Source organism: Carcharhinus amblyrhynchos, chromosome 32 (genome assembly GCF_965287045.1).
Source record: "Carcharhinus amblyrhynchos chromosome 32, sCarAmb.v2.hapA, whole genome shotgun sequence".
In the NCBI taxonomy this organism is placed as follows: Eukaryota; Metazoa; Chordata; class Chondrichthyes; order Carcharhiniformes; family Carcharhinidae; genus Carcharhinus; species Carcharhinus amblyrhynchos.
The window spans coordinates 9,105,614-9,129,896 of record NC_137355.1 but is presented as its reverse complement, the minus strand read 5'-3'; positions in this window follow the sequence as shown (position 1 = coordinate 9,129,896).

The window sequence follows — 24,283 nt, the reverse complement described above, 5'->3', positions numbered from 1 at the left end:
CCGTTCTGGGCATGGTCCCAATCATGGCCATTTTAGGTGCTTGGTAAAGGGGGAACAGTATGGAGGCTGTCGCGGATCATACTACTTGCCTCACATCCAACTTGACCAAGTTTTTGCATGCGAAAATGGGCACGCGATAAAATTTGGCCCTAACAGCAGGATTTTCTGGCTGTGTTCACCTTGAAACCAGAAAATCCCACCCAAGGTCAACAGAACTTTCTATGGTCTGCCCCTCGCCCACTACAATTCCCATGGTGGGTGGGATGGGAAATTTCGCCCCTTGAAGTCTATTTCCTTTTTAAGTATATTCTCTATGGTAGAGAATTCCACAGTTTCACCACCCTCTGAGTGAAGAAATTTCTTCTCATCGCAGACCTAAATGGTCTATACTGTGTCCTGAGACTGTGATCCCTTGTTTTAGACTCCTCAGCCAGAGGAAACAACATCCTTTTATCCAGTCTGTTTAGTCCTGTCAGAATTTTATACATTCCAATGAGATCCCCTTTCATTCTTCTAAATTCCAGTGCAAACAGACCCAATTGACACAACCTCTCTTCATACAACAATCCTATCATCCCAGGGATCAGTCTGGTAAACCTTTGCTGCACTTTCTTTATTGCAAGTGTCTCCTTTCTTAGATAAGGAGATTAAAACAGAACATAATACTCCAGGTATGGTCTTACCGAAGCCCTGTACAGCTGTAAGATATCCTTGCTCCTGTACTCAAGTCCTCTTACAATGAAGGCCTCCCTAATTGCTTGCTGTACCTGCATGCTTACTTTCGGTGACTGGTGTACAAGGATACTCAGGTCCCTTTGTACTTCAAAATTTCCCAGTCTATCAGCATTTAAATAATATTCAGCCATTCTGTTTCTCCATCCCAAGTGGATAACCTCATATTTATCCATATTAAAATGCATTTGCCATTTATTTGCCCACTCTCTCAACTTGTCTAAATCATCTTAAGGCTTCTTGACATCTTCCTCATCACTCACATGCCCAAGTTTTGAGTCATCAGCGAACTTGGAAATATTACTTTTGTTTCCCTCATCCAAATCATTGATGTATATTGTGACTAGCTGGGACCTAAGCACTGTCCATATGGGACCCCACTAGCCGCTGCCTTGCCACTTTGAAAAAGGTCCATTTATTCCTACTATTTCCTATCTGCTAAACAGTTATCATTCCATCACAATATATTACCCCCAATCCTATGTGTTTTAAAATTGCATACGAAGTTCTTATGTGGGACTTTATTAGAAATGTTCTGAAAATCCAGCTGCACCATTGGTTTACTGTTATTATTCTATTAGTTACATCCTCAAAATCTTCAGTAGATTGTCAAACATGATTTCCCTTGCATAAATCCGTGTTTACTTTGTCTAATCTCGTTGATATTTTCTAAGTGTCCTGTTATTACATTTTTTATAATGGAGTCTAGCATTTTTCCTACTTCTGATGTTAGGCTGACCACTCTATCATTCCGTTTCCCCCCCCCTCCTTTTTTGTCACCCTCCAATCTATAAAATTTATAAGTTTTCAGAACATGTACAGCCTTCTTCTGCACACTAGCTAACATACACTATTTAAGTAAATTTTGTTAGAGGATTCTAGTGCAAATCTTTTGAAGAAATAAGTGGTATTTCCATGTTGGAAGTTGCACTTTGAATGTGTGTCTGGCTGTATTTGTGGTAAGCAATAAAAGAGTTATAATGGTTGTCTGAATATTCTGTTTGGGTTACAGTTAATAAAAAGTAACAGCGTGAGAGAGCACTTTGTGGCTTTGCCCAACTTTTTATATTTGAAAACGTTGGATATCTTCATCTTGGCAGCTTTCCTCAGACTTTCTATGTTCCCTGGGCGTTTGCCCTCTCCATCCAGTATATTTTGTTTCACAACTACTGGACATAAAAGCATAGTACCACAACAGATCAATGTACAAGATCTTCTCATGACCAGCATCCCAGGTGCCTGTAAACCGATAGTCTTAGAAAAAGATATTTAAACAGAAGCGTCAGAGTCCATTTGCCATATAAGATTTAACAAAGCCTGGTCAGTATGCATCTTCAGCAGTTGTTCACCTGGACCTCTGCCTCATTTACCTTTTATGCTTCAGCCTGTGCATGTGCTTCTTCCACCACTACGCTCTCATGTCAACAAGGATCTCAAACCTCAGAACTGAAAAGCAAGAAGCCATTCTTTTTTTTAAAACTTTTATTCCAATTCAATCAAATCAAGTCCAATTCACAATCTCATCAAATTGAGGCACTCCCGATCCAAGCTGACAAAACAGGGCTCTCACCTCCTGTCCTGGGCTTGATCTACATGATCCAAGCTGATTGGAGTAGACATAGCTCCTCCTCCAAGGCTTAATCTCATTTGCATCTTAGCCAAAAGGCTGAGATGTTGCTTTTAAAAATTGCTTCAAATGAAGCTAAAATGTAACCCAATGACTTCAACCAAGCACAGCATGTCAACACTACATTTGATCTTAACCAAAAGGCCAAGAGCATCAAGTGGCTGCACCACAGCTGCAGTATCTATGAACCATGGAATGTGTCCTTTGGAGTGCTACATTGTTAACTGCTGTGTGTTGCCTTCACTGTGCTTCCTCTTGAACCAATAATGCAGCTTTTTAAATGGCTACAGCTGTGATGAAATTCTTCTCAGCTGTGAGCAAATTCCTGCAGGCCTCCTGTGCAAACAGGAGTGGATATAAATATTCTTCACATAAACAGGTATTTCCACTTTAAAGAAAATTATTTTCAATCTTGTAGGTAGTTCTTTTCATGCGCCCAACAAGTAAAACGAACTCAAATTAACTTAGGGACAAATTAAGAGGGGCAGCCCCCCAAAAAGGAAGGGGGACGGCCCGAACAGAAACCAAAGTCCAAAGGAAACTTAAAACATTAGATCAAAACGTGATTATAAGGGTCTATAACACACGCCAGCCCCTGCAGTGCCCAGCGGGCACGGAAGGCGTCAACTGCACCCATGGACATCTGCATCAAGGTATTGATGCTTTAATATCCAATATACAGCCATCATCCACCATTGATACTTACATTCAGAATGATCTCTTGAATAAATTGGCTATCGTTTCATACATTCTTCAGTGCTTTTCCTTACAATGGGTGTCAATTCACAAGGATAGTTTAGTTTCAAAATGAGGATTCTTCTTATATTTCATGTTCACCTTGTGAGTCAAAATTTAATATTGCTGTTATTCACACTGCTTGGAATTAAGTTGGAAAACCCATCTGCAACAAAGTTTGCTTGCAAATGGACACACAGCAATGCAACACTAGCATTTCATACAGTCTTTGGAACACTTCTGAGAACACAGCAAGTATCCGGCAGCAGTTGTATTGCTCACTGGCAATGCTCGCGAGATAGGGGGAGTATGCCACTGCATTAACATAATTAAGCGGTATAGTTAGAGTTTTTCTACCACTAGATATTGAACCAAGGATATGAGTTCTATTTAAACTTTAGATTAAAGAAAATTGCTTGCAGTTGCTCCCACCTGACCAGTGTTATTTTGTTAGATGTGTGGCTGAATCACCAAGATTACTGTAAATAGAATTTCTGCTGCATTTTCAGCGAAGTTACACTGGTGAAATAGCTGCAGCTATGAGGAATTTTCCAGCAGGTTTTGTACTAATCAACACCATGATGGTGAACTGCTATTTCACTGCACTTCTGCATTGTTCCAGTACATAGATAGCATCATCATACAAATGATAGACATGAAGTTTTAACTACTTTCCCCGAGATGGTAATGTATTTGAACGCTATTGACTAACTTGTTGCATGGTACAGCTACACACAATTCTGTACAGTAGGTAGAGAATTCTCTCTGAGTGAACTAGTGACATTTATGTATGAATAGGACACAGTCTCCTCCTAATTCTGTGCACTCATTATATGTTAACAATGCAATGATTTTGTGCACTTGTTAATTATGCTGATTTTCTCAGTGCATCAGGACACATCATCTAATCATTACTGAGGCAACTAATTAACAGAGAACATCAAAAGAATTAAACGAATAGTTAAAAAAAAGTGTTGAACTAGCTCTTTAGTCGGGCACTAATTAACTGATTTGGCCCTGAGCAGGACACCATAGATGAAACAATGCAGGAAACAAAAGTAATGTTCTTGGTATTCAATTTGGGTTCATTTATGTTTATTAAAGCCAAAAATTACTACAGAAGGGAAATACTTTCCCTCCTTTTGTCCCATATCCTCATTTTAACTGCCAACTACATTTGTTGAATAATCCTTTGTTTCAACTGAAACAGAAGTAAAGCAGATGTTGTCCACATGAATCAGGTAAGAACTCTTAAGGCACATTTCCATTAACTGTCATTGAGAACTAGAGTTATCTTGTATGCAGTTTAGACAGGAACCATTCTCTTTTTGACTTAGTCCTTACATTGATTTGTAGTTAGCACTGTGCGTTAGAAAGGAAATTATAAACCTACTCTGCAATGAGTTCAGAGTAAGTGAACTTCCAAAGTTAATGTCCTGAGGTAGTCTAATTGAATGTTTGAACAATAAGTTAACTCCATAATATTCCACACTACCTTCTATTTGGCAGCATGGTGACACAGTGGTTAACACGTTCAATTCCCAGCTTTGGCCAGCTTGTCTGTGAGGAATCTGCACATATCCCCTGTGTCTGTGTGCATTTCCTCTGGATGCTCCGGATTCCTCCCACAGTCCGAAAGATATGCTGATTAGGTGCGCTGGCCATGCTAAATTCTCCTTCAGTGTACCTGAACAGGGGGCCAGAATGTGGCAAGTAGGGGATTTTCACAGTACATTCATTGCAGTGTTAATGTAAGCCTACTTGTGATACTAATAAACTTAAAAAAAACTTAAGTTCATGTTGCAAATATATTGTTAATACTAATGTAATGCTTTCACAATTTTTTTTTTACAGCAGTTGGATAAGCAGCACAGACATAATGGGGGTGATTCTCCCATTCCACCCCATTAATTTTTTGGCAGGTTTGGTCGGGAGATGCACTCATGCACTGATTCATGCGATTCCCACATCTGGAAAGCAGGTGCGGTCGGAACCATGCAGGAAACTGGTGGGAAGACCAGATAAGTACTTTAAATCTATTTTTAATGTGATTTGCATGTGATTATCGGGACCAGGACTGAATTCTTCCCGCATCTCTGTCCTCCTTTCTAGTCCACTGATCAGAAAGTGTGGGCCCCCAATCTGTATCCACCAACCACCGTGTTGCATCCTTACAGACTCAAGTTTTTGGAAGCAGGGCGACCAAATGCATTGAAATATAACAGCAATTCTAATATACCCTGACTCATTAATCTCTTTATGATTATATGAAAAAGAAGCCACAATATATGGAAGAAGTGAGTAATGGGTGTGATATGAGCAAGGCTGAAGTCCAAAATCACTTAAAGGAAATGATTCTGCAACAACAACTTGTTTTTACATAGCACCTTTTAACTTGGCAAAATATCCAAAGCTGCTTCAGAGGGATTGGACAAAGTGATATGTCAAGCCAAAGAAATCTGCACAAACATTGAGTTAATACAATATGGCAGAGGTATGTGCTCTACTGAGTGATCTTTTCACTTGTTCATATAATGTATTAATATATGTGTCTATATTATGCAAACTCTAATAATTATATACTGAATGTTAATATGTTGCTTTATTGCTGTTTTCTTTTTGCTGGAGCCTGGAGGTAATGTTATTTTTCAAGTGTTGAAATGGGGCCACACTGGAAAATAGTTCAGGATGCACTAGCTTAGGGCCTAGATGACAGCCATTAATGGAGGTGTGAATGAAATGGAAATTCGTGAGAGGCCAATGTTGGAGGAATGCAGAATTCTTGGAGGGTTGTATAGTTCAAAGTATAGTTACAGAGATGGAAATTGGTAAGTAGGTGGAGGGATTTGATGAGGATGAGAATTTCAGAACTAAATTAAGTATTGATATGTGAATTTAATGTAGGTCAATGAGCACAAGGATGATGGATGAACTCGTCTTGGTGCATAAAACAGATCACTAAACTGGAGTCAAAGTCACTTCATAAGTTAATGGCTGTTCATACCAATCACCTTATTTTTCTATATTTCCTGTTGTAAGTTTAAAATTAAGAAATAATTATAGAAAGCAATGATTGAGAATATTTGACATTCATTGGTAATGAACTAAATATGGTTAATGCTCCATCACTGGATGAAATTAGAATCTATGGAGTTACAGAATGATTACTGCACAGAAGGAGGTTATTCAGCCTAGTTATTCTGAAGAGCAATGCAACTAGCTTCATTCCAGCTCCCACCTCAGCCTTGCATTTTGTTCTTTTCAGTTGCTTATCCAATTTCCTTTTGAAAGCCACAGTTGAATCTGCTTCAAGACATTCAGAGAATGCATTCCAGATCATAATCATTCATTGCATAAAGAAGTTTTGCCTCATGTCATTGTTCTTTTGTCAATCAACTTAATTGGTGTCTTCTAATTCTTTACCCTTCCACCAGTGGGTAGTAGTTTCTCTCTACCTACTCTGTCTAGGTCCCTCATGATTTCTCTCAACATTCTCTTATCATAGGGAGAACAACATTAGCTTCTCCAATCTACCCACACAACTGAATTCCCTCAACACTGGAACTATTCCCATTAATTTTCTGTATCCTCTTTGAAGTTTTCACATCTTTCCTAGAGAGAAAACCAGAATACTCCAGTTGAGGCCAAACCTCTATGGCCCAGATTTTCACTTCTGGATTGGGTGCACAGGGATGGAAGAATTCTGGCTCTGTGAACATGATCTTTAAAAATAGCTACCTGTAGACCAGATTTTCCAGGAGGGGTTGGATTGGAAGCCAGGATAACCACCTTGGAATGAATGGCTTCTGGGTCTGGAGGAGGATTGGGCATTAGGCTTACCTCTGTGCTCCGGCACTGATTACCCCACTCTCCCACACACTCCCCATACTCCCAGTGCCAACCCATGCCTTTCTACCCAACCCTCTTGGCCCCTATACCCACTATGTCTTCCACATCCCAAAGGCCCTTTTAGACCATATGTCAAACTTAATGCCAACTCATGCCAACCTGGCAGTGTCCAGTAACTCACCTGGTATCCTGTCACAGTTCCTTGTCAGTTTTGACCGTCCCATGGCAATTCCTTGACTTGACAGTTTTTGCCAGCTGGACCGTTCCTCGACAGTAGGGAAATTATTTGACAACAGGTCAGTTCCAATGAGTCTGAGACTTTGTATGCATAACCATGTTGACTTTTAATTAATCCCAAAGAGCGCCTCGTTTTTCCTAAGGTGCCTTATCTCACAAAGGAGTCCCGGGACCATAACAAAAGGGTGGCTTGGCTTTCCAAATGAATCCACCAAATCAGACCTTCTCTTACCTCTTGAATCTGCATGTTCTAGGTTTCAGACTCATTTCAGTGGAGACAACTGCTTCAGTAACCCATGCATGTGAGAATTCTGGCTCAACTCCAGTCCCAAAACTGGAACATGTCATGTGAGTGGGATTTAGAATTTCTGCCATTTCCAGGATTTTCATTACAATGGAGAAGTTCTGCACTGTAGCAAAAACCTAAACCTACACCTGTATTGATAAAGCCCAGGATCCTAAATGCCTCTTTCATCATTTTATCAATCTGTTCTGCCATCTTCAATGATTTGTGCACAAATATCCCTAGGTGTCTCTGCTTTTGCAGTTGTTAGAATTTTAGCCTTATTTATATTGCCTCTCCTTATTCTTCCTATTAAGAACATAAGAACATAAGAACATAAGAAATAGGAGCAGGAGTAGGCCATCTGGCCCTTCGAGCCTGCCCCGCCATTCAATAAGATCATGGCTGATCTGTCGTGGCTCAGTTCCACTTTCCCGCCCTCTCCCCATAACCCTTAATCCCCTCTCTTATCAAAAACCCATCAACCCGCTTCTTAAAAATATTTAGCGAGGCAGCCTCCACCACTTCAACGGGCAGAGAATTCCAGAGATTCACCACCCTTTGAGTGAAGAAGTTCCTCCTCAACTCCGTTCTGAACTGCCCCCCCTTTATCTTGAGGCTGTGCCCCCTAGTCCTACTGTCTTTTTTGAGCGGGAAGAGTCTTTCCACCTCTATCCTATCCATCCCATTCATCATCTTATACGTCTCAATGAGATCTCCCCTCATTCTTCTAAACTCCAACGAGTACAAGCCTAGTTTATTCAGCCTCTCCTCATAGCTCAACCCCCTCAACTCCGGTATCAGCCTAGTAAACCTCCTCTGCACTCCCTCCAAGGCCAAAATATCCTTGCGCAGGTGCGGCGCCCAAAACTGCACACAGTACTCCAGCTGCGGCCTCACCAATGCCCTATACAGCTGCAGCAAGACCTCCCTACTTTTATATTCAATCCCCCTCGCTATGAAGGCCAGCATCCCATTCGCCTTCCTGACCACCTGCTGCACCTGCAGGCTGGGTTTTTGCGACTCATGCACAAGGACCCCGAGGTCCCTCTGCACCGTCGCCTGCTGCAGTTTTTCGCCACGTAAGTAATAGTCCTTCCTACCATTCTTCCTACCAAAGTGGACCACCTCACACTTGCCAACATTAAATTCCATTTGCCATTTCCTGGCCCATTCACCCAGCCTATCTAGATCCTTCTGCAGACTCTCCACACCCTCCGCACAATTTGCCTTTCCCCCAATCTTGGTGTCATCAGCAAATTTCGACACCCTACACTCAGTTCCCTCCTCCAGATCATCTATATAAATGGTAAATAGCTGAGGCCCCAGCACCGACCCCTGGGGCACCCCACTAGTCACCAACCGCCAATCCGAATAGCACCCATTGACCCCCACTCTCTGCCTCCTATTTGACAACCAATCCTCTATCCACGCTAACACCCTACCCCCAACTCCATGTCCTCTGACCTTCTGCAGTAACCTCTTGTGAGGTACCTTATCAAACGCCTTCTGAAAATCCAGAAAGACCACATCCACCGGCTCTCCTCTATCCACCGCCCTAGACACATCCTCATAGAACTCCAGTAAATTTGTCAGACACGACTTCCCTTTAATGAAACCGTGTTGCATCTGCCCTATCAAGCAATTCCCTTCAAGATGCCTCGCAATTTCCTCCTTAATGACGGATTCTAACATTTTACCTACCACAGACGTTAAACTAACCGGCCTATAATTCCCCGCCTTTTGCCTGGCACCCTTCTTAAACAACGGCGTAACATTAGCCGTTTTCCAATCCTCCGGCACTTCCCCGGAATCCAGCGACGTCTGGAAAATAACCACCAAGGCATCCACTATCACCTCCGCCATTTCTTTCAGAACCCTCGGATGCATTCCATCCGGTCCTGGGGACTTGTCCACAATCAGCCCCTCCAGTCTGTCGCGCACCACCTCTCTAGTAACAGTAATGTCATTAAGACCCTCCAGTCCTACCACCTTTCCATCGCTAACACCCGGCAAATTATTCACGTCCTCCTCCGTGAAGACAGAAACAAAAAAGTTATTCAAGACCTTAGCCATATCCCCATCCCCTACCACTAGGTCCCCTTTCTCATCCGCTAAGGGACCAACGTTCACCCTAGCCAGCCTCTTCCTTTTTATATATTTATAAAAACTCTTGCTATCCTTTTTTATATTAAGCGCTAGCCCAGCTTCATAGCTTCTTCTACCCTCCTTTATCAACTTTTTTGTCAATCTTTGTTGACATTTAAACCTTTCCCAATCCTCTTCTCGCCCACTGCTCTTAGCTACTCTAAATTCCTCCGCTTTTAATTTAACACTTTCCTTCACCTCCTTCGTTATCCACGGCTTATTACCTCTCTTCCTACTGTCCTTTTTAACCATCGGAATAAATTTCTGCTGAGCACCAAGAAAGATCTCCTTAAAGATCCTCCACTGCTCCTCAGCAGACCTACCTTCCAACGCGCTCCCCCAGTCCACATTCGCCAATTCTTCTCTCATCCTACCATACTCCCCTCTATTCAAACAAAGGACACGTGTCCGGGAACCCACTTTCTCCTCCTCCATCTGCAACAGAAACTCCACCATACAATGATCACTCTCTCCAAGAGGATCCTTCACCTCAAGGTCCCTAATTCTACCCGCCTCATTACATAGCACCAGATCCAAGATAGCTCGCTCCCTCGTCGGCTCCAACACACACTGTTCCAGGAAACTATCCCGGCAGCATTCCAAGAACTCCTCCTCGAGCCCACCTCGTCCAACATGGGTCGACCAATCAATATGCAGATTGAAATCCCCCATAACTACTGCCGTCCCATTCCTGCACGCCGCACTTATTTGCGCGTTAACAGCCCGCCCCACCTCCAGATCATTATTCGGGGGCCTATAGACGACACCCACCAGCGTCTTCCTCCCTTTGCTGTTCCTAATCTCCACCCACAACGATTCCACTTTCTGCTCTTTGGCTCCGATATCATCCCTTGCTACCACCTTGATGCTGTCCTTAATCAGCAGAGCTACGCCACCCCCTCTTTCCTCCTGCCTATCCTTCCTAAACACTTGATAGCCCTGTACATTCATCTCCCAGTCCCTGTCACCTTGCAGCCACGTCTCTGTAATGGCCACCAGATCGTATCCATTTGTGTCGATCTGCACCACCAGCTCATCCACTTTATTCCGAATGCTTCGTGCATTCAGATAAAGCGCTTTCATCCCAGCCTTCTTCTGGACCCTATTTGCCGTAACGCCACCACTTGGGACATCCTCAGCCTCTTCCCTTACCTGTACCCTATCCTTAACTGTAGACCTCCTAACATCACCTACCCTCGCACCCTCCCCCCCCCTAATTAGTTTAAAGCCCTGTCTACAGTTCTCTTTACTCGATTCGCCAGCACTCTGGTCCCAGCACGATTCAGACCAACCCCATCCCGCCCGAACAAGTCCCACCTACCCCAATACTGGTGCCAATGCCCCATAAATTCGATCCCATTCCTCCCACACCAATCTCTGAGCCACCCATTCACTTCCTTTATCCTGTCAACCCTACGCCCGTCTGCACTCAGTTCAGGCAGTAGCCCAGAGAAGACCACCTTGTCGGTTCTACTTTTTAATTCCATTCCCAGCTTCTCATACTCCCTCCCCAGATCCTCAGTCCGCACTTTGCCTACGTCGCCGGCACCCACATGTACCACCACAACTGGGTTCTCACCCTCCCACTCCAGATTCCTCTGCAGCCCAGCTGCGACATCCTGTACCCGAGCACCAGGCAGACAACACACCCTTCTGTGCACTTTGTCATTGTGACAAAGGACAGTGTCAATACCCTTCACCCCACTATCCCCAATCACTACTACGTTCCTTTTCCCCTTCTCTTTGCCTATGTCCTGCTGCATCACTGTACCGTGTGCAGTTTGCTCACCAACCTCACCTGCCTCGTCCAATTAAAATGTATCACTTCACATTTGCCTCTATAAAATTTTGTCGATGTGTCCATTCATGCTAATGAACTGCCTACATCCTTTTGAAGCTGATCAGTAACTTCTTCATATTTACAATACTTCCATGTTTCTGAAATTGGATTGTACCTCTAATACTTAGGTCTCAGTCATTAATATAGATGACCTAGACCTGGTACTATTCTGGCACTATTCAACTATTTATACTGCTTACTATTATATAGTCAACTTCATATGCATGCTGCCATTTGCCCTTTTATTCAATGGACCTTAACTATTTGGAAGCACATCAACTGCACTCACCAACCCTTTCAATAAAGTTAGTTAAGTTCAATTTGCTGTTACAAAGCTATGGTGGTTGTCCTTAAGTAATCCACACTTGTCCAATTATCATTCCCAGAAGTCTTTCCACCATGAGGATTAAACTGATTGCCCTGCAGTTGCTGGGTTTATCCTTTGCAATTCTCCAGCCCTCTGACACTATCCCCATGTAGGAGGATTGGAAGATGGCCAGTACCTTTGTAATTTCCAATTTCACTTCTCCCAGCATCCTCAGGTGCATTCCATCCAACTCTGGTAATTTAACAACTTGAAATACAGTCAGTATATTTTTAATATCTCCTCTTTATCAATTCTTAGCCATCTAGATTGTCAATTACTATGCATCTTAATAAAATAGCTGAATACTTCTTCAGTGAAAAAAAATGAAAGAATGCGTTTTGTTTCAGTATTATTGACCCAATAACAGATGCCTTTCCTTCTTACATATGGCATGTTTTAAAGCCCAGTCCAATTTTGTTAGCAACTTTCACCCCAGAATATCCAGTGGTAAGTGACAATATTTAACAGTAATTTCAGACGACCAGAGATCATTCAGCAAACAAAGCAGATATCCTCCAGAACTAAGTATCATCCAACCGGTGTGACTACAGACTGTAGAAAAATGGAAAAAAAGGAAAAGGTTGATCCCGTAGAATGTCAAGTAATGTGGTTATCACAAATAACATGGCAAAGGAGAAGAACAGCTCCATATTCTTAAGAGAAAAGCACTCAACAGATTCAAAGAAACATTAACGGTATCATTACATGAATTGATGCATTCTATAGGCCTCCAGCTAATGGAAAAGAAATAGAGCAGCAAATTTGCAGGGTTGTTAACAGAGGATGCAAAATTATAGAGTAGTGATGCTGGGGGACTTTGTTTATTCCAATATAGACTCTAATTGTAATAATAAAGGGCAGAGAGGGAGAAGAGTTTTTGAAGTGCGTTCAGGAGAATGTTCTTGATCAAAATGTTTCTGGCACACTGAGGAAGGAGGCATTGCTGATTCTGGGGAGTGAGGGGATTAGAGTGGATCCAGTGTCAGCAGGGCAACATTTTGGGAACAGAGTAAACAAAGTGTGATAAGATGAAAAAAATCTGGATAAAAATACTGAACTGGTGGCGGGCAGTCACTCACCTCACCTCTTGAATTCAGCTTTTGTCTATGTTTGGACAAAGCCTGTGATGAGGTCTGGCACCTAGTGACCCTCCTGAATCCTAAACTGGGCATCAGTGACTAGGTTATTGCTGAATAAGTGCTGTTTGATGGCACTGTCACCTTCAACACTTTATTGATAACCTTGAGTAGACTGATGGGGCAATTATTTGCCAGATAATATTTGTCTTGCTTTTTGCGGACTGGACATACCTGGGTAATTTTCTGGATTGCTGGAGAGATGCTAGTGTTGTAGCTATACTGGAACAGCTTGTTCTGAGCACAAGTTACCATTGTCTTATCAATTCCATTCTTAAGGTTTGTTAATGTCAATTACATTAATGGGTATTTGAACACCTAAATAGGAAGTAGTTAGATAAATGTGAGTGACACTCCACAAAGTCAAAAAATTCTCTCAGAAAGGAAAGGCACCGTGTCTTAGTCTTGACTTCAACAACTGGCAGATTCATAGCAGAGGATGGTTGCCTTAAAGGTAAAGATTGGAAACTTAAGATTTCAGACAGAAGATTGTAATTGGAGTTATTTTGGAGAAAAATGGCTGAAGCCAAGTGTAAAGTATCAGGGTACGATCTTCCACCATTGTACATCTCATTGTTTGATTTAAGACAACTAAATGGGGAGCAGATCTAACTAACACTGGAGGACTTCTCAACTTAAACACCTCACATCTGCATGAATGATTAGTTCACCATAGGTGACATCAAACTCATCAAGTAGTGATTTGAACAAGCAATGTTGCAGAGCTCTGGCACGAATTGAACAGACGATCTTGACAAAAACTGTCATTACATGAGAAAAGTCACTAACTTTGCTCGCTGGCGCTTATTGGTGGATAACAGTGGTAATTGACAAAGAGGGGAATTCAGGATCACTCTACAAAGTGCAAAGACTGCATTGACACCCTGTGTTGCACCATAAGTTGCAATTGAAACCAGTTTCTTGATTCAAATGTTTTTCTCAGTTACATACCTTTCAAATTTGTGCAGACATCCCCACTTATTGTCTTCTCTTTGCTTGGCAAGAAAGTGAGGAAATCCTACTTTGTTGTTGCACCTTTGTTCAGTTGTGCCATATCCATCATGTCTTCTGACTTATCAAACTGCAGAGAGAAACTTATTATTTGTAGTAAAGTGTATTTGCTGAGGCACGTCCTGGGACAACAATTTTGCCTTTCTGGCCACTGTTAAAGCACTAAGCAGCATACTCTTGATGACTGGATAATATCATCTTTGTTTTTAAAGTCTTTAAATAAGGTGTTGGTAGCAACTATCATAGCGTCCTTGATAATTTCGCTATTGGCGAATGGCTTCTTATGTTTTGCCATCAGATGGCTAATGTGAAAAGACGCCTCTTTGCTAGCCTTTCCTTTAGCCACAAGTTTTGAAAGAGGTGACTGTTGAGCTTGCAACAATACCTTTAACTCCCCAACTTTCTTCGTCCAAATGATGCTGTTTAAAGGGAAATTTTCTAGAAATTTTGCATGCATTGTTTTGTGATGTCATTCCAAAATGCCTCTTTTACTCAAGGCAAACTATTGACAAATGGTTTTGCCTGACATTTGTAAAAAGAAATTTACTTTCCCATTCCTGATGGAAATGGTAGGTTTTGGCCCTCTTGATATCCCTGCCTTCTCAGTCATTGATTTGTCTTCACCCAGATTAATCCGCGATTTAGTTTTGCGATTTGGCGGTCAATTAGTTGATTTGCTTGTCATCACTAGAAGCCTGAGTCCTATGCATTTTTTTGCAGCTGTTTGGCAGCCAATGAACTGACTCACCCATCATCATGAGAATCAGGGTCTTGCGAATTTTCAGCAACAGTTCGCAGCCAATGAGCTGATTCGCTCATCATCGTGAAAAGCCACAGTCCTGCACATTTTTGGCATGGTTCAGCAGTAAATGAGCTGATTCACTCGTCATTATGCGAAGGCAGAGTCCTGCACATTTTTGGTGTGGCTTGGCAGTCAATGACCTGAATTGCTTGTCACCACCAGAAGCCAAAGTCCAGTGCATTTTTGGTATGGTTTGGCAGCCAACGTGATGGTTCACGCGTCATCACGTGAAGCCAGAATCCCATGCATTTTCAGCAGCCAATGAGCTGATTTGCTCATTATCACAAGATGCTTGAGTTCTGCACATGGTTCGTCAATGAGTCGATTCGTTCATCATCACAAGAAGCTTAAGTCACAACATTTTCAGCAGCGGTTCAGCAGCCAATGAGCTGATTTGCTAGTCATCATGGGAAGCCCGAGTCCTGGGCATTTATGACAGCCAATGAGCTGAATCTCTTGACATCATAAGAAGCCAGAGTTCTGAGCATTTTTGGTTCTGCAGTCAGTGAGTTGATTTGCTCGTCATCTTGAGAATCCAAAGTCACACACATTTTCAAGAGCATGTTCGGCAGCCAATGACAATCGACTTTGAGACTCCAGGATCAACCTGTTGATTATGATCGACTATTTGGTGACCACTGGCTTAGAATGTAGCTTCAATAAATCCCTTAGTCCTTTATCACCGCAAGAAGCCAGCGTCCCACATAATTTTAGCATGGTTCAGCATTCAATTTTCTCGTCATCATGCAAAGCTAGAGTCTGCGCATTTGTGGTGTGGTTTGCCATTGATAAGCTGATTTGCTTGTCATCACAGGAAGCCCAGGTCCACGTTCAATTTTGGCACTGGTTTGGCTGCCAATAAGCTGATTCATTCATCATTATGAGAAGCCTGAGTCCCATGCATTTTCAGTGCAGTTTGGCAGCCAATGACAACCAGCTTTTCAAGATTCCAGGATCAACCTGATGATTGTGACTGAGTATTTGGAGATGACAGGCTTAGAATGTAACTTCAATAAATCCCTTGGTCCTTTTCATACTGAAGTGTAAATCAGTAAATCCCATGGTCTGTTTCACACTAATGTATAACTCCAGTAAATCCATTTCACTCCAGATATTTTTAAACCCACCTCCTGTTAATCCAAATATTTACAGAACGTTGAAGACTCTCTAAACAATCAATTTTAACTGCTACACATGAAAGCAGAATTTAAGTTCAGTCAAGCAGTGCAAACAGTCTGAATACCAGTCTTGGACTAATCAACAAGAATAAAATAATAGTATTTTAAAAAATGAACTCAATTTTTAAAAATACTGATCTACTGTATAAACACAAAATAAATACATGGAGTAATTACAAAATAAAAGTGGGAAATGTTTGACTTTGCTTTCAATACAGGCATATTAAAAACCTGGAAGAAGTTCAGCTTACTGCTATGTTAAGTTGCATTAAAAGTGACAGAAAATTCATTTCCAGCTGATTTAAATGTCTCTCTCTGGTGGGTAATCTAAACAATGTCATCTAAGCAATGATATTGAAAGGTACAGCTGTCATTTACTTTTGATTGGGAACTTATGCCTTCCGAACTGAACATTTATTTGAGAACAAGAATAATCGATTATAATCTCAGTATCACGAATTTAACTATGAGCCAGGTGGAGCGTTACGTTAGACTGTTTAAAATATGAAAACTGACAGGGATAAAAGAATCTGCAATATTACTTATATTAATGGTATTGTGGAAGTGAATCTTATGTTCCATAATGTTCAATGCTAATACAATCTTGGATCCTTGCATTACTGCATTGTGGCCACCTTTTAGTCATAACTAACAACAACAATAATGAGATTTAAAGGAAAGTGCTATGTTGTGCTATGCTGGAAAATCACTGAATGTGAAGGATATTAACCTCAGCATATTATAATAAATGGATTCACTTTATTGTTTTATGGATGAGGTGGGAGAGCTTTTTTGTATTATGTTGCATGGTGCCTCTGCAATGCTATCCTTTCGTTTATTTGAGAAGAAAACTGTAATACCTTCAGTTTGCTGTCTGAAGAAGGAAGCAGATTTCCTTGCTTTGATTTGTTTAGTGTCTTTCAAAGTCACAGGTTTAATCCCAACATTCCAAAGGATATAAACGCTGGAAACCTCCGACCTCATCCACGGCTGTATTCTCTAGTGCCGCTGCAGTGAATGGAGTTTTGGCTGAGGGCCAAAAAAGGAGAGAAAAATAAACCAGCCACTAATTTTAATCCCACTTTCCAGCACCTGGCCCATAGCTTGCAGGTTACAGCACTTCAGGTGCTGATCCAGATACCATTCAGCCTCTACCACCAATTCAAGCAGCGAATTCCAGATACCCGAACACTGGATGAAAAGCTTTTCCTTACGTCTCTTCTTATCCTTCTTCCAATCCTTTAAATATATGCCTCTTGTAAATGACCCCTCAGCTAGGGGAAATAAGTCTTTCCTGTCAACCCTATCTAGGCCCCTCATTATTTTGTATACTTCAATTAGGTCATTCCTCAGTCTTCGCTGTTCTAAGGAAAACAACCTTAGCCTTTCCAATCTTTCCTCAGAGCTGCTGTGTACAAGCCCTGGCAATATTCTTGTACATCTCTTCTGTACTTTCTCCACAGCAATTATGTCCTTCCTGTATTTTGGTGACCAGAAATGTACACAAAATTCAAGTTGTGGCTTAACCAGTGTTTATAAAGTTCCAGCATTACATCCCTGCTTTTGTATTCTATACCTCACCCAATAAAGGAAAGCATTCCACTTTTTTTGCCACATTATCCACCTGTCTTGCTACCTTCAGGAACCTGTGAATTGCCCTTCAAGGTCTCTCACTACCTGAACCCACATCCTCCCATTTATTGAGTATTCCCTTGTTCTGTTTGCCCTACCCAAATGCTTACTCCATATTTTTCTGGATTGAATTCGACTTGCAACTTTTCAGCCACTCAACCAAACCATTAACGTCATTCTGGGGACAACAGCTATTCCCTTCACTATCAACTACACAGCCAATTTTTGTACTCATCTGCAAATTTTCTGATCATGCCGCCCCCACCCCCATATACATATATATAAAACAACCAATAAGTGGCCCAACACTGAGCCCTGTGGAATGCCATTGGAAACCACTTTCCATTCACAAAATTATCCATTTACCATGGCACTTCGTTAATTGCCACTGAGCCAATTTTTTGATCCAACTGGCGACCTTCCCTTGTGTTCCATGGGATTTCACTTTTCTGACGAATCTACCATGTGGGACCTTGTCAAATGCCTTAATGAAATCTATGTAGGCGACATCCACTGCACAACCCTCATCAATCTACCTTGTTACTTCCTCACTGTGGTCTCCAAATAGTTCAATATGATTAACAAGTCATCTTGACTGAAGTCTTGAAAAGTCAATTGTCATTGGCTGCTGAAAATGCACAGGCCTTGGGAATCTTGTGATGGCGAGCAAAACAGCTCATTGGCTGCCAAAAATATGTGGGACTCAGGCTTCTCATAATTATAGGTGAATCAGCTTATTAGCTGCCAAAAATGCAGAAAACTCTGGCTTCTTGAGATGATGAGCAAATCAACTCATTGACTGCCGAACCGAGCCAAAAACTCATGGGACTCTAGTCCACTTGGTGACAAGTGGATCAGTTCATTGGTTGTTGAACTTTGTCAAACATGCATGGAACTTGGGCTTTTCATGATGATGAGCGAATCAGCTCATTGATTACCAAGCTGTGCTAAAAATGCACGGGAAGCGGGCATCTCGTGATGTCGAGTGAATCAACTCATTGGCTGCCGAACCAATGCACTGGATTCTAGTTCTCTCGATGATGGGAGAATCAGCTAATTGGCTGCCAAAAGTGCACGGGACTTGGGCTTTGTGTGATAATGAACAAATCAGTTCATTGACTGCCGAACCACACCAGAAAATGTGCAGAATACTGGCATCTTGTGATGATGAGCAAATTAGCTCATTGGCTGCGAAATGTACCAAAAGCATGAACTTGGACTTCTCACAATGACACATGATTCAATTCATTGGCTGCCAAACAGCTGCCAAAAATTCAGTGCTTGTGCTTGTCCTTCTAGGCATGACAAGTGAATTTGACTGCCGAATCACAACACCAAATCATGGACTAATCTCAAAATGACGTGCGAGGAGTCAGTGACATCCAAGAGGGCAAAAACCTATCATTTCCATAAGGAATGGGAAAGTGATTTTATTTTTACGAATATCAAAGGCAAATCTATTTGTTAACAGAATGTAGCCTTGAGTAAAAGAAGTAATTTGGAATGACATTGCAAAACAATACATGCAAAATTTAAAGAAAACTTTCCTTTAAACAGCATCATTCAGACAAAGATAGTTGGGGAGTTAAAGGGAATGTTGCAAGATGAACGGTCACTCTTTTTTAAAAACTATGGCTAAAGGAAAGGCTAACAAAGAGACGTCTTTTCACATTAGCCACCTGATGGCAAAATATAGAAACCCTTTACTGATGGCAAAGTTATCAAGGAGGCTGTGATGGTTACTGTCAATACTTTATTCAAAGACTTTAAAAACAAAGATGAAATTATGCCAGCTATCAACAGCATGCCCCCTAATGCTTTAACAGTGGCCAGAAAGGTGAAATTGTTGTCCCAGGATGTGTCTCAGCAAATACATCAGGCTGTGAATTTTTCTCACTACAGTTTGAAAAGTCAGAAGACATGACGGACATGGTGCATCTGATTGTTTTCATTTGTTTGTCATTGAATGGTGCAACAAAAGAGGAAGGCTTCGCAGTTCTTTTGCCAAAGAAAGACAGGACAAGAGGCGAGGATGTCTACAACGAATTTAAAAAGTATGTGACTGAGAAAAACAGTCTGATCAAGAAATTAGTTTCAATCACAACTGATGGTGCACCGTCAACATAAGGTGTCAATGCAGGCTTTGTTGCACTTTGCAGTGATCCTGAATTCCCCTACTTTGTCCATTAGGAATTCATCAAATAATTTTGGGAGTTAGACAAGATGGAACACATCACCAAAAGCAAAATACTGCAGATGCAGGGAATCTGAAAGAAAAACAGAAAAATCTGGATAACTCAGCAGATCTGGCAGCATCTGTGAAGAGAGAAACAGTGCTAAAGTTTCAAGTATGTCACTTCTTCGGACGTCTGAAGAAAGAATTACAAGGGTACCAAGACAGAGTTGGCTAAAATGGGCTGTGAAAAATAGCTTAAAAGGTAATACAGTGGAGATGCAGTAGCAGACATTTAAGAAGATATTTCATAACTCATTAGAGTTACAGGGTTAATATTTTGAGTCATATGACTTCTTCAGAGCTCTGAAGAAGTTATATAGTCTTGAAATGTTAATTCTGTTTTTCTTCTCCACAGCTGCCACTGGGGCCTGCTGAGATTTTCCAGCATTTTCCATTTTTATTTAATAGCATCTGATGTTGGAGAGGGTATATTAGCATGGAGAGCGAACTGCCAATCAACAGGAAACAGACAGTTGAGGTAAACAGGTAATTTTTAGTTGACAAACTGTAATTTATGAAGACCGGGAATAAATGATGAGGCCTAAATATAGATTTACAATAAGACAGTGGGCAAATATTTGGCAGATGGAATATAATGTGAGAAAATGTGAGGTTGTCCACTTTGGCAGGAAGAGAAGCAAATATTATTTAATTGGTGAAAGACTGTAGAATGCTGTGGAACAGAGTTACCTGGGTGACATTGTACATGAATCACAAAAAACATGCAGGTACAGTAAGTAATTAAGAAGGCAAATGGCATGTTGACCTTTATTACAAGGTAGGTGGAGAATAAAAGTAGGGAAGTCTTGCTACAACCATATGGGACATTGGTGAGACGACACCTGTACGCCATTTTGATCACTTTACTTGCACTGGAGGCAGTTCAGATGAGATTCTCCATTCTGGTTTCTGGGAGGAAGGGACTGTCTTATGACAAAAGGTCTAGTAGATGGGCCCATGCTCGTTGGACTTTTGAAGAATGAGAGGGGGCTTGTTATGATAGATGCTAAAAGGATGTTTCTCCTTGTTGAGGAATCTAGAACTAGGAGGCATTTTCAAAATAAGGGATCTCCCATTTAAATTGAGATGTGGAGGAATTTCTTCCCTCAGGAAGTTGTTAGCATTTGAATTATTTATACTAGCAAGCAGTGGAAGCTATACTTAAGAAATGTATTTTTAGCATGTTTCTTCTAAGAGGTATGTTTAAAATACATGGTACCGATTTGTCTGGGCAATAGACAGCTCAAATGTTGAGAATTTGATGAACACTCATTTTAGCTATCGGTGTGTTTATCTAAACAGAGTTAATGCATTTGTGTTTAGATTTCTCTTGGGGTTTAAGAGTAGGGTTTTGATTAGATTGATTGACAACAGAGTCATGTGCTAATAGGAGGAGTTAAGCTTGCAGGGAAGATACAGTTTTTCTTTTATTTTGAAATAGTGTTTTGCCTGGTCTTGAAAGATGCAAGAGATGTCTTTTTGTCTCTCTCTCTCTCTGAAGGTTTCTGTTTAGGACTGTCAGAGGACTGTTAATGAGTACAAGTACATAAGCCTGGGGTTTGCTAACTGATTTTGAAGAGGAATATAATTTAATGCAATATAATAGAATACAAGTCTGTAAGAGGAATATTGCTTCGATTGGAACTTATAGGGGGAGGTTAGCAGTTAAGGACTGTATTTTGTCATGTTAAAGTATTGTTCAATTGATTAAATATTAAACTAATTAATTTGTTACAATTAAGTTGTATTGATAAATAAAGTTTGTTTTGATAAAAGATTCCTAGCATGTCAATAGAATCATACGGAGTGAAACACCTCATCCTCACATAATGCCAAAAAAGCAAATAATTGGGGCCTAGTCTAACTTCACAATATACCTTAGGGCTTCTCATACTCAAATGTTACTATAGAATCCAGACAGTGCAGAAGAAGGCCATTCAGCCCACTGAGTCTGCACCAACTCTCTGACAGAACATCCTAACCAGGCCTACCCACCCTATCCCATAATCGTATGCATACCCACTAATGCCCTAACCTACACATCTTGGGACATTAAGGGGCAATCTAGCCTGCACATCTTTGCACTGTGGGAAGAAACTAGAGCACCCGGAGGAAACCGATGCAGAATGGCGAGACTATGCAAACTCCACACAGTCACCAAAGGCTGGAATCAAACCTGGGTCCCTGGTGCTGTTTGCTAACCACTGTGCCAATGTCCTGCCCTCTGCTGTAAATGTACTTACTCTATGCCTCTTTCCTACCCTTCAATCGGTCCTTTAAGTCTTTCTGCCAACTGCAGCATGATGCTGCCACAAAACACATCTTCCCATCCGTGCTCCCATCAGCACTTTGCAGGGGTTGCTCCCTCCATGACACTGTGGTCCATTCCTCCATCATCCCAAATCTTCATCCCCTTCCCAAGCAATTGCAGAAGGTGCAACACTTGCACCTTTACTTCCTCCCTTTTCACTGTCCTCCTTTCTACATTTCAGCTCCACATCCTTCATCTTGATCTACTATATTTTCTGCCCCCAGTGTGGTGTACTCTGTACTGGGGAAGTTAAACGCAGACTGGGAGACTGGGAAACACTTTCGCTCTGCCTGCAAGCATGACCCCAATCTTCCGGTTGTTTGCCATTTCAACTCAGCATTTTGCTCTCATGCCCTCAGATCCGTCCTGTATTGCTCCAGTGAGCCAATTAGGCATGTTACAGCCTTGTGGACTCAACATTGAGTTCAACAACTTTAGACTGTAAAATTTCCTCTCCATCTTGACCTCTCTGCTTTTTATTTTTCGGTTCTCTTGGTTTGCCCCAACACAACCTATCTCTCCGCGACAGGACCACCTGTCTTTTGTTCTGTTTTGCTCCCACTGAGCACTGACTTCTGTTCTCCTATTAACACATTCTGTCATCTTTCTTGTTGCTGTTAATAGCACTCTTCAGTTTTTAATGGAATCATTAACACCTCCCTTTCTTTTATGTGCATTACTTTGCTCTGACCTATCATTTATTCTGCCCTACCTCCTCCATTAGCCCCTCCAAATACAAGTGGGTGCATTGGTGGTCATCTTCCAAGATTCCATAGAACCTGGAAAGTTCATGCAATTGGAGGGTAGCTAATGTAACCCCACTATTTATAAAGTGAGGTAGAGAGAAGACACGGTATTGTAGACCATTTAGCCTGGTGTCGGTGGTGGGGAAAATTATAAAAGATTTAATAGCAGAGCACTTGGAAAATAGTGGCAGAATCGGACAGAGTCCATCCACATCCAAAGATGTGCAGGTTAGCGTGATTGGTCATGCTAAATTTACCCTTAGTGTCAGGGGGATTAGCAGAGTAAATATGTGGGGTTAAGGGGATGGGGCCTGGGTGAGATTGTTGTCAGTGCAGGCTTGATGGGCTAAATGCCCTCCTTCTGCACTGTAGGGATTCTATGATTCTATATGGATTTATGAAAGGGAAACTGGGCTTGACAAATCTACTGGTTGCCAGACATGAAACAAAGAGTAGCACTCAAGAATTCTACACATTCACCACCCTCTCGGTGAAGAAATCTTTCCTCACCTCAGGTCTAAAAGGTTTACGCCTTATCCTCAAACTGACCCCTAGTTCTGGACTCCCCCACCACTGGGAACATTCATTCTGAATCTACCCTGCCTATCCCTGTTAAGAATTTTTATAAGTTTCTATGAGATCCCCTTTCACTCTTCAAAACTCTAATGAATACAATCCTGACCAACTTAGTCTCTCCTCATATCGCAGACCTGCCATTCAAGGAATCAGCCTGGTAATCTTTGCTGCATTTCCTCTATAGCAAGGACATCCTTCCTCAGATAAGGACACCAAAACTGCGCACAACACTCCAGGTGTGGTCTCACCAACAACCTGTACAATTGCAGCAAAACATCCCTATTATACTAAAATCCTGTCACTATGAAAACCACAGGTTTATTTGTAGCAAAAGCCTCAAGCTTTCGGGACAGTCTGTCCCTTCGTAAGGTGGTTGGGAGTTCAGGACAGGCTGTCCCGAAAGCTTGAGGCTTTTGTTACAAATAAACCTGTTTGGACTATAAACTGGTGTTGTGGGATTTCTTTGTGTTTTACCCCAGTCCAACACCAGCATCTCCACATCATGACTATGAAAGCCAATGTACCAGTTTTTAGAGTTTATTTATTAGTGTTACAAGTTGGTTTACATTAATACTACACTGAAAATCCCCTAGTCGCCACAATCTGGCGCCGGTTCAGGTACACTAATGAAGAATTTAGCATGGCCAATTCGCGTAACCAGCACGTCTTTCAGACTGTGGGAGGAAACCAGAGCACCCAGAGGAAACCCACGCAGACACGGAGAGACTCCACACATACAGTGACACAAGCCGGGAATCGAACCCGGGTCCCTGGCGCTGTGAGGCAGCAGGTGCTACCCAGCCCAAACTGTTCAATCTCTCCTCAACGTTTTCACCC